The 12,977-nt window shown below is 44.7% G+C and overlaps 1 protein-coding gene across 2 annotated transcripts in view; it reads right to left on the bottom strand.

Annotated features, from left to right (window-relative positions):
• BICRAL (BICRA like chromatin remodeling complex associated protein) overlaps positions 1 to 952 on the bottom strand; it is a 78,072-nt gene extending 77,120 nt beyond the window's left edge. Inside the window, exon 1 of one of the 2 annotated variants that reach the window (XM_023545630.2) lies at positions 867 to 952. The gene's annotated coding sequence lies outside the window, so the exon portion shown is untranslated. The remainder of the gene's footprint in view (positions 1 to 866) is intronic. The other variant, XM_064286264.1, reaches the window with a different exon arrangement.
• Between the last annotated feature and the right edge of the window lie 12,025 nt (positions 953 to 12,977).

Here is a 12,977-nt window from a genome sequence, read left to right as displayed (position 1 = left end):
CCACCCTTTCCCCTCCCCCCCCCGAGGCGCGGGGTCCATTTTGCCGAGAAGAAAGAAAACGCGGTTCACACCCAAGAGCTTCCGAGAGAGAAGAGAGACGAGGGGAGGAGATTGGAAAAGCTGGTTGCCCTTCCTCGCCCGCCTCACTCGCCGCCCTCCCTGCCCCCTGCTCGCGGCCCCGCCGAGATCCGCTCCCTCCTTCCCGGCTCCCGGCGGCTCCGGGGGGCGGAAAACACTCACACTCGCGCACACAACTAATTTTAAACCGGCTCAATCAATGAGTCATTAAAAGGCTTCCCTCCCCTCCCCTCCCCATCGCCAACCGCCACGCCACCCCCCTTCCCGGGCTCTCCCTCTCCCCGCTCCAGAAATTTGCATCCGCGGGAAAAAAAAAAAAAAAAGGCTCCGGGGCCCCCACCCCGCCGAGGCGCCCCCGGCCCGGCCCCGCCGCCCCCTGCCTGCCCGCGCCCCCGCCCGAGACACTGAACTTGGTCTTCCCGGGGCCCCGGCGGCGCTGGGAGAGGCAGAAACACACGATTCCCCTTTTCTCCGTGTCCATTAAACATCCTCCCACCACCACCATCACCCACCCACAAACCCACCCCCCCCCAAAAAAAAAAAAAAAAAACACAGCCTTAGCCAATAGCTCTCTGGGCTGAAACCTAATATCCTGGTTTTGGCAACTCGGTGTTTAATTTGCTCCTCTTTCTTCTCTGTCTGTCTGGAGATAGAGCTCCAGCCCCCCCTCGCTTTTCCCCTCCCGAAGGAAAGAGGCAGAGGAAGGAGGTTGTGTGTGTTTTGTTTTTTTTTTTTTTCTCCTTGAAATTTTTATCACAAAATTATAATACACTCAAAGGGAAACTCACCGTCATGAAAAAGCAGTGCCTTGTCAACGGGGTTTCTGCGCCATCGCACCAGGGGCGGCGGCGGCGGCGGCGGCGGCGGGCGCGGGGCGCGGGGCGCGGGCGCGGGAGCTCCCGGCCGAGCGGCGCCGGCCACACGCGCTCCGCTCTCTCTCTCGCTCACCCCCGCGCCGGGCGGCGGGCGCTCGCTCCCCGCGCCCGCCCGGCCTTCATGCTCTGCGCCCGGGCAAACGGCTCGCCTGCTCGTCTACCTCCAAACTTCGGTTCTCGCCTAGCAAAAAATGTGGAGATTAGGATTTTCTTAATTAAAAAAAATTTTTTTTTTTTTTTTAATCAAGGTCCAAGGCTGTTAAGTCCTGTTTCCTTTGGGATTTTTTTTTTTAACTTCAGAAATACATTGGTTTATTCAAGAAACAGGTTTATTTCGATTTTTCCCCCTTATTAAGATCAACAAGACGTGTGCTAGTTCTCCGCAGGCGCCCTACACACACACACACACCCTCCAGTTTCAGCTAGACACGGCGGGAGGGGGAGGCGGGTGGGGGTTAAAGACAAAAACACAGTATTTGTTTAGATTTCTAATTAGAACACCCTCAATAAACACTCTTTTGCATATTCATTCTTAAGACTAAAATATCACTTTTAACTTAATATTTTAACTCAAATCTACAAAACTTTCCCTTGCAACATCCTCTTTTTCTATTCCAAAATGCTGTGAAACCTGTATGTCAACATTAAAAAAAAAAACTAGTGACCACGATAAAGGTGAAGGTATAAGTCACTCCCAAAACATTCACCTTATACTGCCTTCTCTTTAGGTAGGTATTTTTTACCACCACATTTGTGGGATTTTCATTACATAGTTCCCATTTTTAAAGGAAGCTACCCAACCTTTTAACACTCTTTGGTCTAAGTATAATTACTACTCATCTTCAATCTCAAATCGTTGAGACTTTTCCATAAACTACCTAGCACCCAGAGCGTTTAAATAAACCTTAATGATGTTAGCACAGAGTGGGAGTGACTGCCTACATTTATCTTTCCTGTAAATGCCCATGAAAATGCAGTGGGGGTTTTACTGTTGTCTTTTAAATAAACATCAAGGATAGGTGAAAACCATCATTGTACACGAGTGTGACTCAGATTTAAAAAAAATAACAGGTAAGCTACAGAAATGTTCTAAAATTATTTTGAATCAGTTTATAATGTATACGGCAATGAGGTCCTACTGAGAAACAATGCTCAAACCCATGTCCTCCAGATACTTGGTGAGTTCGAAATAAAATTATCCCTATATTTTAATTAAGTGAAGTTATTAGTTTCTGTATTTCCTTAGCCTTAAAATAACTTAATGGTGCACATTGTTTGCTCACATAAGGATACTGTATCTAGACTATATTGTGCCCAGCAATAGGCAAGTAAAAAACAAATATGTCAAGGTTAGCATACAATGTTGTCATATTCAAGATAGAAGATCTTCTTTAAAAACAAACCATTTCTTGTTCTAGTAACTGCCACTCTGTCATTCACAATGTATGCCTTGTATTTAAAATGTGTCTTGAAAGACATTCAGTGATTAAGTATCACATAGAATCATCAAGGTGTTTTCTCAGGAGATGTACTTCAAATTTAGCCAAGACCTTCCTGGAATAGCAGTCTTTGCATAAATTAGCATATTTCTTTACACTTGACAGTTGGACCAACCAGTTTCCTAATTGGCTTGGGAAATTTTTTAACATGGTTTAAAGTGCCTTTGGATTGGCTGGAATTTAATTATAATGCCCATTTTGTAGAATTACATTTTAAAAGAGACCATGGATTATTCATTGCAATTAGGGCCCACCAAGCAAGTTTTACAGCTGTTGCTCCACAAGCTGCAATGAAACATAAATGGATTTCAGAAAGATATCCTCCCAAGTCAGTCAAAACCCCAAAGAAGCATGAATTCTGACTTTTAAAAAATGACCTAACAAAACTGAATTCATACGTTTATAAAGAATACAGGGCATGGCAGATTTTTAAAAGAATGCCCGAATACAAGGGCACTGAAACTTACTGAGGGCCTACTAAGTATGCTAAGGCAGTGTGCTAGACATTTATATACAGTATGGCATGAACCTTTACTCAAACCCATAGAATAATGCTCAATTGTCCTGATTTCTCAGATGAGGCTCCTAGCGGGTTCAGTGATTTGCTTGTTCTCATCAGTCTAATAAGGGCTGTTAGGAGAACCCAGGTCTGGTTAACTCCAGAACTCATCCTCTGTCAGGCCTAAAAAGACTTTTAGGAACAAGCAGTCCTTGCTGTTTTCAATGTAAACATCAGAGATTAGTGTACTACATAGGTAGAGAGGAAATCGTTTATTTTAGTGAAAACCTACTTTGACAAAGACAGTGCCAATTTTAGTTTTAAATTTTGGGATGGGGTTGCAAAATACGAGCACAACAGTAGGGGCTGGGGAAGCTCAGATATACCACACACCACCAAAATGGAAATCTTTCCATAATATGGCAAAGTAAAACACCTTCCTAATTCCCCCCCATGTCCTTAAAAAACCTCTTAAAATAAGGGATATACCTTTGTACGTAACATTTAAAATTAAGTACAGCACTTTGGCATCTGAAGATGTTCAACTTTTTAAGAGGAAACCTCTTAAAATGGCTTTACTATATGCAAATAACTTTAATTGTATGACTTAAACTTAGTTATCTACAATTAAATGGTCACTCCTATGACTCCCATTGTGTATATGACCAAAGAAGAGCAACTGGGCTCAGAAAAAAAAAGAAAGGGGGATGTAATTATAATTGAAATGTTTTAGCATGTGTTTGGACTTCTACACAAATAGGTGCAAGGTCCAAATAACAATTAGAAGTGAAAGTCTTAGTTGTTTTGTGTGTGCGCATGCCACTAAGTGTTCCCCTTGGCTAGCTGGCCAGTTTCAGAAGGGAAGAATGCAAATGCTGGAGATTAAGTGGTCATATGCATGACCAGATGTGTCCAGATCACCAAAACACACTAGATGAGTTAGTGAGTACTCCATACGATATCTGTAAAATAAATTTTTTTTAAATCCTCAATGCGTAAAAATTAGGTGCATACTTTTATTTGTACCTCTAGCGCTATTTATAGTCTTAGGGTTAAATGTGTTGACTCTGTGCCCAGATTGACTGGTTCAAATTCCATCTCTGTCATTCACCAGGTGTGTGGCTTTGAGTGAGTCACTTCACCCCTCAGAGCTTCAACTCCCTCATCTTTAAAACAAGGATAATTATAGTACCCACCACTGAGGGTTATTTTAAGGATCCAGGAAGTAGAACATGTAAAATGTTTAGCACAGTGCCTAAAACATGAAAGTTCAGTACATTTAGCTAATATAATATTGCCTTATTTTAGCAATCTATGTATCAGGTTGAACCACGTAAAACTGTCCCGTGTGAATTCCAGATAGCAATCTCATGAGATGCAACCTAATATATCTCTCATGTTCCTTACTGGATAGGGAGTTCTAGGACACCAAGTAATCTTCTCCATCTTTATATTCCCTAAGGGCCTAGCTGGAATCAACTGGCTGGCAATGGGAAGGGCCTAGTACTTTGTAGTTAGCTCACAATCAATACTTGTGAATAAAGGAAAAACATCCCAGTCCACAAAACCCGTAAGAATATAGAGGATACAAGTAAATTTCTATCTGGAGACCCACATAGATGGCAGGCAGTACAGCCTAGTGGTTTAGAGTTCTCACTCTCTCTCTCACTCTGTCCTTGTCTCTGTTTCTGTCTCTCTAGTCAGTTTAGATCTGTATCATTCTCACTTTTTAGCCATGTGATCTTGGCCTATTTTTTTCACTTCTTTAACCTCAGTTTTCTTATCTGTAAAATGGAGATAACAATACCTATACTCAAAGGTTGATGGGGGGGAAGAATTATATGTATATTTTATATGTGTGTGTGTATATATGTATATGATGTATAAAGCCCTTGATTTAGTGTCTGGAGTGTAGTAAATATTCAATAATAAACCAAAACCAAACCCACTGCCGTCGAGTCGATTCCAACTCATAGCGACCCCATAGGACAGAGTAGAACTGCCCCATAGAGTTTCCAAGGAGCGCCTGGCGGATTTGAACTGCCGACGTTTTGGTCACCAGCCATAGCACTTAACCACTATGCCACCAGGGTTTCCTATTCAATAATAGTTACCACTATTGTTGTGGTTTTTGTTATTATAATTTGAAGTAATGTGGAACCCTTTTCAAAGTAACAGTAAACAAGCAATCTATTGGAACGATTTCAAATGTTTTCAATACCTTGCCTACATTATTTTATATATCCAATAATAAATATATGACTATAAACACTTTAAATTATCTTAGTAGAGACTAAGGCTATTCTAGTCATAACATATTTCAAGCTGGCTATTTTCCTTGACAGACTTTAAAAAAATTCTGAACTTATACAAGCTTCCAGTACAAGGATGAGTAGTTAATACATAGCAGAGATGTTAAAAAAAAAAAAAAAGGGCATTCAGCACTCCCACTGGCCTTCCTGTCTTACACATCTAGTCTGTTTCCCAACAGAGTCTGTGAGGGGGAGGACAGCCATTAGGTTAGGAGGGCACCACATGGTGCTGGAAGGCATGGCTGGGATATGTCACTCACCAGCTCCTCCGTCCCGTCCCTCTAGTGTTCTGCCAGAACGCCTAACCTCTCCTAAACAGAGTGTTTCTTCCACTCTGTGATGCCCAGAAGGATGGTGGATTGTAGAGGAAATATAAGAGAGTTAACACAGACAGTTCAAACCTACCCACCTGCTCTGCAGGAAAAAGACCTGGAGATCTGCTCCCGTAAAGATTATAACCTAGAAAACCCCATGGGGCAGTTCTACTCTGTTACATAGGATCACTTTGAGTTGGAATCAACTCCATGGCACCTAACAACAATAAGCAAGCGTGGAAGAGCCCTAGTGGCCCAGTGGTTAAGCGCTCAGCTGCTAATCAAAAGGTCAACTGTTCTAACCCGCCAGCTGCTCCACAGGAGAAAGATGTGGCAGTCTACTTCCATAAAGATTTACAGCCTTGGAAACCCTATCGGGCAGTTCTACTCTGTCCTCACTATGAGTCTGAATTGACTCCATGCAAGGAGTTTGGAGACCTGGATTGGATGCCTGGCTAGTAACGCATCTCATATGCAGCTACCACCCAACTGTCAGTGGAGGCTTGAGTGTTGCTGTGATGCTAACAGGTTTCAGTGGAGCTTTCAGACTAATACAGGCTAGGAAGAAAGGCCTGGCAATCTATTTCTGAAAATTAGCCATTGAAAACCCTATGGGTCACAACAGTCACATCCACAATTGATCATCCATGGTGCATGAGGTTGCCAACTTGATGACAGCTAAGAACGACAAGAAGCAGGCACCAGATATATCCTCAGCACTGCAGAAAAAACTAAGGGAGCAGAGACAGTAGGTAACTTTTATTAGCATCTTGATCACCAAAGAGCCATATTCTTATTTGAGGGCAGGAAAGTTAATCAGGCATTTTTAGAGCTCACATGATACATCCCTCAGGCCATATAATTCTCTCTTTCCTAAATCTTCTAATTGCTAGTTCCATTTCCCAGGGACCCTGATACAGTAAAGGTGACATGCACCCTGAGCAAAGGTACAACTACTCTTGTACCTGAAAAGTTTTATACACCTTCACTGTAAATCATACCAATCAACCAGCAGTCAAGTATATTTATCAGACCCTTGTGAGTTAGTTTAACTGGAGTCAAGCCTAAGACAATCAGGAAGTTGTTAGAGAGTGGAGGTCAGAGCAAAGGACATGGATGCTCTGGAGGGATAATTCACATGGGCTATGGTAAAAATCTGATAAATTATTCCTACCACACCATGGGCATGCACCAAAACTCAAGTGCTTATCTCCCCTTCTGAATTTGCGCTGCCTCTCTAGTCTCCCTGTTCAAAGCACCCACTGCTCATCTAGTCCTACCCCCGGGACATTTTAGAACTGCTGTGATTCCTCTTCATTCAGCCTCATCTCCCTTAACCCATGGAACCCATTTCCAAAATCTCCCTCAAATCCAGCTCCTCTTCTCCATGGCCACACCCACCCAACTGCTTTCACCTAAATGCTTGTCCTCATCTCTTGCTTGGCCTTTCAGTTAGTTTTACTTCCCTCCAATCAATCTACTATCTATAACCCGTTAACCCGTTGCTGTTGAGTCAATTCCAACTCATAGCGACCCTGTACTATCTATACTACTACCAAAATCACCTTTCTAAAACCCAGAGTTGGTTGTGTCATACCCTCTATCAGCGCCTCACTCCCAAGGAAACCCAAACTCATAGTCAGAGACTATGGGGGAGAACTTGGGCCCTGACTTGTGTGCTTTCAAGTGGCTCATCAATTAGCTCCACCTGTCTCCCTGGGCTCAACTCTAGCCACTCCTTGCCCAGTACCCTACCTTCAATCACAGAGAATACCCTGCTCCTGAACAAACATATCACCATGTTTGTACCTCCTTTTCCCTCTGCCTGGAATGCCCTTCTTCTGCTGGGGAAACTCCACCATTCTCCAAAGAAAAAAAGTCCAACTCAAATACCCTCTCCTCTGGAAAGCCTTCTTCCAGTCCCTAGACCGGTGGCTTCCAAACATCTCTGCCTGAGACTAAATCCCAAGAAATACATTTTACACTGTGATGCAATAGACAACTGAAACAAAAGTTTCAGAAAACAATACTTACAATGGAGGATGCAACTTTCTTTCTATGTCATTAAAAAAAAAAAATGCTGTTAGCCACCTTGTAAATGGATTTCATGATCCATTCATGGAGGAGATCCCCATATGACAAACACTGTAGTGAGTATGAGTCGGAATCGACTTGACGGCACTGGGTTTTTTTTTTATAGTGAGTAAATGACTCCCTTCTCCACCCTCTCAAAGCACTTGGTACATACTCTATTATCCCATCTATCACATTCTATGGTAATTACCTGCTTACAGTCTGTCTTTACCGTCCCCCCCGCCACACACACACGTGCCTCCCCCCAACAGGCACACACCACAGCTAAGTCAGCAAATCCTCACAGCTGTTGACAAACGCAGAAACGAGAATACTGGAGCAGGAATACCTTGCTTTTGCACGTGTTTAATTTTTTTTTTTTCTTTTCCTGTTCATGGTTCACAGCATAGTCTATCACCGACTCAAGAGACTGAGTCTGGGAGTCATATTAGCTTCAACCCTCAAGTTAACAGCAGTTTTTAAAAACAGCCAACATATTTCAGTATAATTTGACCAAGGTGTAAATTCTTTTCTCCCTCAAAAACAAAAACCACAAGCAAAACCGACCAGAAAATATTTTGTTGGGTTGCTAGCTTGCCAAGATAGTGCAAATGTGGGCAACAAATCTCTTAGATACTTAGAAGCAAATATTCAAAAACCTCAAACCTTCCTCCCCTACCACTTCAGAAAGGACCGACATCCCTCCTCCCCCGCAGGGCGGGTGCAGACAGAGGCCTCTCTATCCTATCGGTGCTGCCGAAAACTTCACTTCTCACTAGGCTGTCCCGTCAACACAAACGAGAAAAGTAGGAAAAACAAAAAGAAACCAGAGCCGATATAATGAACCCGGGTGGTAAGTTTCGGGGCAAATTGTACCTGTGATGGATGCGAGGGCGTGAGCGCGGGCCCGCAGGGGGAGGGATCCTTTTCTGCAGCACGTGGCTCCATCGACAGGAAACCTGCCTGCAGCACCCCCCAGCTCTGCACACCGCTCATTTGCAGCGGCGTCATTTGTGTGATGCTAATTTGCTCAAACTCCCCGTAAATGTTCTTTGAGAGATTTAATGAAAATGTACTGCAGGCTTGGGGAAGCTGGCCCAGGGGCAGACTGGAGGAGGAGGAAGGAGCAGGCACTCACCAAGTGTCAGTGAAATGGTCCGGGAGTGGGAGAAGGAAGCCTGCAATTCTGGACAAGGACAGGGGAAAGGGCCGCGCGCTCTTTACAGAGGAGATTCTTTAAAGCTGGGTTTTAAAGGATGCGTAGGAGCCCTCGTGGCACAACGGTTAAGAGCGCTCCGCTGCTAACCTAAACGTTGGAGGTTTGAACCCACCCAGGCGTTCTGCAGGAGAAAGGCCTGGTGATCTGCTCCTGAAAAGATTACAGCAAGAAAACCCTGTGGGGCAGTTCTCTGTCACATGGACTCCCTATGAATCAGAATCCATGCCCCTAACAAAGAGTTCTCCAAATAACGTGAGGAAAGAGATGTTGGAGCTCCACGTAGAGGAAGCTAACAAACTATATGAGGGGAGTCTTTCAACAGAAATGAGGGAACTGTGCACAGGTAGACGGTGAGTGCTCTGTATACCACCAGGGGAGTCTGCATGGTCCTTTAGGCTGCTGCTTTCTACGCTCCGGATCGCAACTGTGAAATTCAACAGATTGTGACCAGCTTTTATAAAAAATGAAATATCCTAGGAAAATAAAAAATCCACGTACATTGCAGGTAGTAAGAGTGTTAACTCTTTTGTGAAATTTGTTTCAGTTACAATCATGTCTATGTATCCACGTTCTATGGTTTGTGATGTAAAATGTATTTCTTACTGAGGTACTAGTTGCCATCATCCCAAGTCCTACAGCCCCCATGTGCGTCAGGGTGGAACTGTGCGCCACAGGATTTTCAAGGTTGTGACCTTTTGAAAGTAGATCACCAGGCCTTTCTTCTGAGGCACCTCCGGGTGGCCTCGAACCAAACTACCAACTTTTCGGTTAGCAGCTGAGTGCATTAATCCTGTGATGGTGATCCCCAAAATACTGCAAATAAAAAAACTGTCTAAGCAAAGGGAACCCAACTGAGAACTTTAAGAGAATGCAATGAACAGATCTAAATTTCATGAGGATAAATGTGGTGGCAGTGTGAGAGATGGGCAGACAAAGGTGAGGGTGGGTAGACAGAGGTGAGGGCTCAGAGGACACATGGCATTCTGTTTGTGTAAGGCTTTCCCAGACTGGATAGTGAGCTCCTTAAGGACAGGAACCCTGTCTTAGATAGCTTTCGGTTCCCAGTACCTAGCACCTGGTAGGTAATAAATGAAGTTGTATTGGCTGAGTATGGTAACTAGCCTTCGAGATGGCCCTCAGTGATCCCTACCTCCTAGTAGTCTCACCTGGTGTGGCCCCCTCCCATACTGAACCAGAGTTGGTCTGTGTGATCAACAGAATAGGGCAGAAGTGGGAGGTTCCATGCTGGGTGCTCTCTCTGGATCGGTAACTCTGGGAAGGTCAGCTGCCATGTCCAGAGGACACTCAGGCAGCCTCTGAGTGCCCCACCTGGCAATGAGGAACTGAGGCTTCCAGCCCACAATCAGGTCAGTGAGCTTGGAAGCCCATAGTTCCCCAGCCCAGCCTTCAGATGGCTGCAGCCCCAGGGCACAGCTTGACCACAACCTCGTGAGAGACCCTGAGGCAGAACCACCCAGCTATGCTGTTCTTGGATTCCTCACCTGAAGAACTGGGACATAATAAGTGCTTGTTCTTTTAAGCTGCTAAATTTTCGGCTACTTCCTTATACAGCAATGGAGTCACTTGATGGTGCAAATGTTAACGTGCTGCTAACCGAAAGGCTGGAGGCTTAGTCCACCCAGAAGTGCCTGGGAAGAAAAGGCCTGATGATCCACTTCCTAAAAATCAGCCACTGAGAATGAAGAACACCAAGGTCACAAGATAATTATGAGCCCGAGAGACAGAAAGGGCCACATGAACCAGAGACCTACATCATCCTGAGACCAGAAGAACTAGTTGGTGCCCGGCCACAATCGATGACTGCCCTCACAGGGAGCACAACAGAGAACCCCTGAGGGAACAGGAGATCAGTGGGATGCAGACCCCAAATTCTCACAAAAAGACCATACTTAATGGTCTGAGTGAGACTAGAGGAATCCCGGCGGTCATGGTCCCCAAACCTTCTGTTGGCCCAGGACAGGAACCATCCCCGAAGACAACTCATCAGACATGAAAGGGACTGGTCAGCGGGTGGGAGAGAGATGCTGATGAAGAGTGAGCTAATTATATCAGGTGGACACTTGAGACTGTGTTGGCATCTCCTGTCTGGAGGGGAATGGGAGGATAGAGAGAGTTGGAAGCTGGCAAAATTGTCATGAAAGGAGAGACTGGAAGGGCTGACTCATTAGGGGGAGAGCAAGTGGGCGTACGGAGTAAGGTGTATATAAACTTATATGTGACAGTCTGACTTGATTTGTAAACGTTCACTTGAAGCTCAATAAAAGTTAAAAAAAAAAAAAAATCAGCCATTGAAATCCCTATGGAGTACAGTTCTACTCTGACATACATGTGGTTGCCATGAGTTGGAAACAGACTTGACAGCTACTGGTTTGGTTATACAGCAGTAGGTAACTAATGCCCTGAGTCATTCACGAAGTCTAGAAGAGGTGAACAATAATGCCAGTCCACCAGAGTTATCCAGCATTTTGTTGTTTTTCAAAAGAAGCTGCTGCATCTCCAACCTGGCTAGATTAGGGAAGGCATCTGTCCCAAATCAAACCAATCGGATCCTCTGCTCTGGGCATTCGTACCAGGGCCACAGAGGGTGGGCCAGCTGTGGGGAACAGACCGTAAGGTTGGAAAGACACAGGGGTTGGGGCCACCATTTTGGAGCAGTTGTAATAGGCCTATGCAAGTGGATGGGAACAGAAGAACTAGTGTCCCGGGCGACAAAAAGAAAGCAAATAATCATAGGTGTGGAGGGAGGGGAGAAGACAGAAGAAAATGCCTGATGATACTCTAAGCTCCCTGAGGCTGCAGTTCTAGCATTTGTGCTGAGAGAATCCCCTTCTTTTTAACTGCCCTGTTTTACCTGCTCGTCTTTGAAAAGGTAAGTTTCCAGAAAGATCCCTGAATAAACTGGCCAACTTCTCTCCAGTGCTGGCCAGGGGAAGTAGCTCTTTCTGGTGTGGCAAGCCAACTACCACTCCGGAGGAGAAAATCCACTTAGCAGAGACCAAGCTTTATTATTACCACTATAAACCTGTTGTCATCAAGTTGATTCTGACTCACAGAGACCCTACAGGACAGGGCAGAACTGCCCCACAGGGTTTCCAAGGCTGTAATCTTTACTGAAGCAGTCTGCCGCATCTTTCTCCAGCAGAGCGGCTGGTGGGTTCGAACCACTGACCTTTTGGTTAGCAGCCAAGTGCTTCACCACCGTGCTATCAGGACTCAATATACTGCTACGGACTGAGTGAAACCAATCCAACTCCTTTTACCTTGACTCCATTTTCACTGCGTAATCCTTTGATTATTAATGTATTTCAATTTCAAAAGTTGTATTCTGGCCAGCTGATCTAATCATTCCAGTGGCTGGGTGGGTTCATGCCCATTATCAACTGACAGAGAGGCTTTCAAGTACGAGTCATTCTTGAGTAACCTCTACTTCATTGCCACTGCGCTTGGTCAAACCCTGTCATTTATCCAGTGAGCCATCGCCATAGGCTCTGACAGCAATACCCCTGCTCCAATTCACCTTCTCAGTCTAAACACAAATCTGATGCCTCCTCCCTGCTCAGAACCCTCTGATGGGTCCCCAGTGCCTCTGCAATGAAGTCTAGTCTTCTGCTCTTTTCCCACCACTCTTCCTCCTGACCACTGTCTCCACTCTCAGCACACACCATTACTCCAGATTCCTCAGATACAACCTGTACATACCCAGCTCTGCTCCTGTTTTTCTCATTACCTGGCACTCCTTTCCTGTGGGCGCCTCCCCTGCCGCTCGCTTCTCTCTCACTCCTCTCTTTGGCCTTCCTCCTTCCCCTTCTTTTAGTTTCTTAATAATTTATTTTTTGTTATTGTTGTTGAGAATATACACAGCAGAACATACACCTATTCAACAGTTTCTACATGTACAATTCAGTGACACTGATTACATTCTGCAAGTTGTGCAACCATTCTCCCCTTTCTTTTCTGAATTGTTCCTCCTGCATTCCCATAAACTCACTGTCCCCTAAGCCTCCTATCTAATCTTTCAAGTTGTTGTTGTCACCTTGACTCCCATAGAGATAGTTCTTAAAAGAACACAATGCCCAAGGTAGACATT

The sequence above is a fragment of the Loxodonta africana genome, chromosome 1 (assembly GCF_030014295.1).
Source record: "Loxodonta africana isolate mLoxAfr1 chromosome 1, mLoxAfr1.hap2, whole genome shotgun sequence".
In the NCBI taxonomy this organism is placed as follows: Eukaryota; Metazoa; Chordata; class Mammalia; order Proboscidea; family Elephantidae; genus Loxodonta; species Loxodonta africana.
The sequence above is the reverse complement of the archived record's forward strand: the minus strand, read 5'-3'. Positions and strand labels throughout refer to the sequence as shown.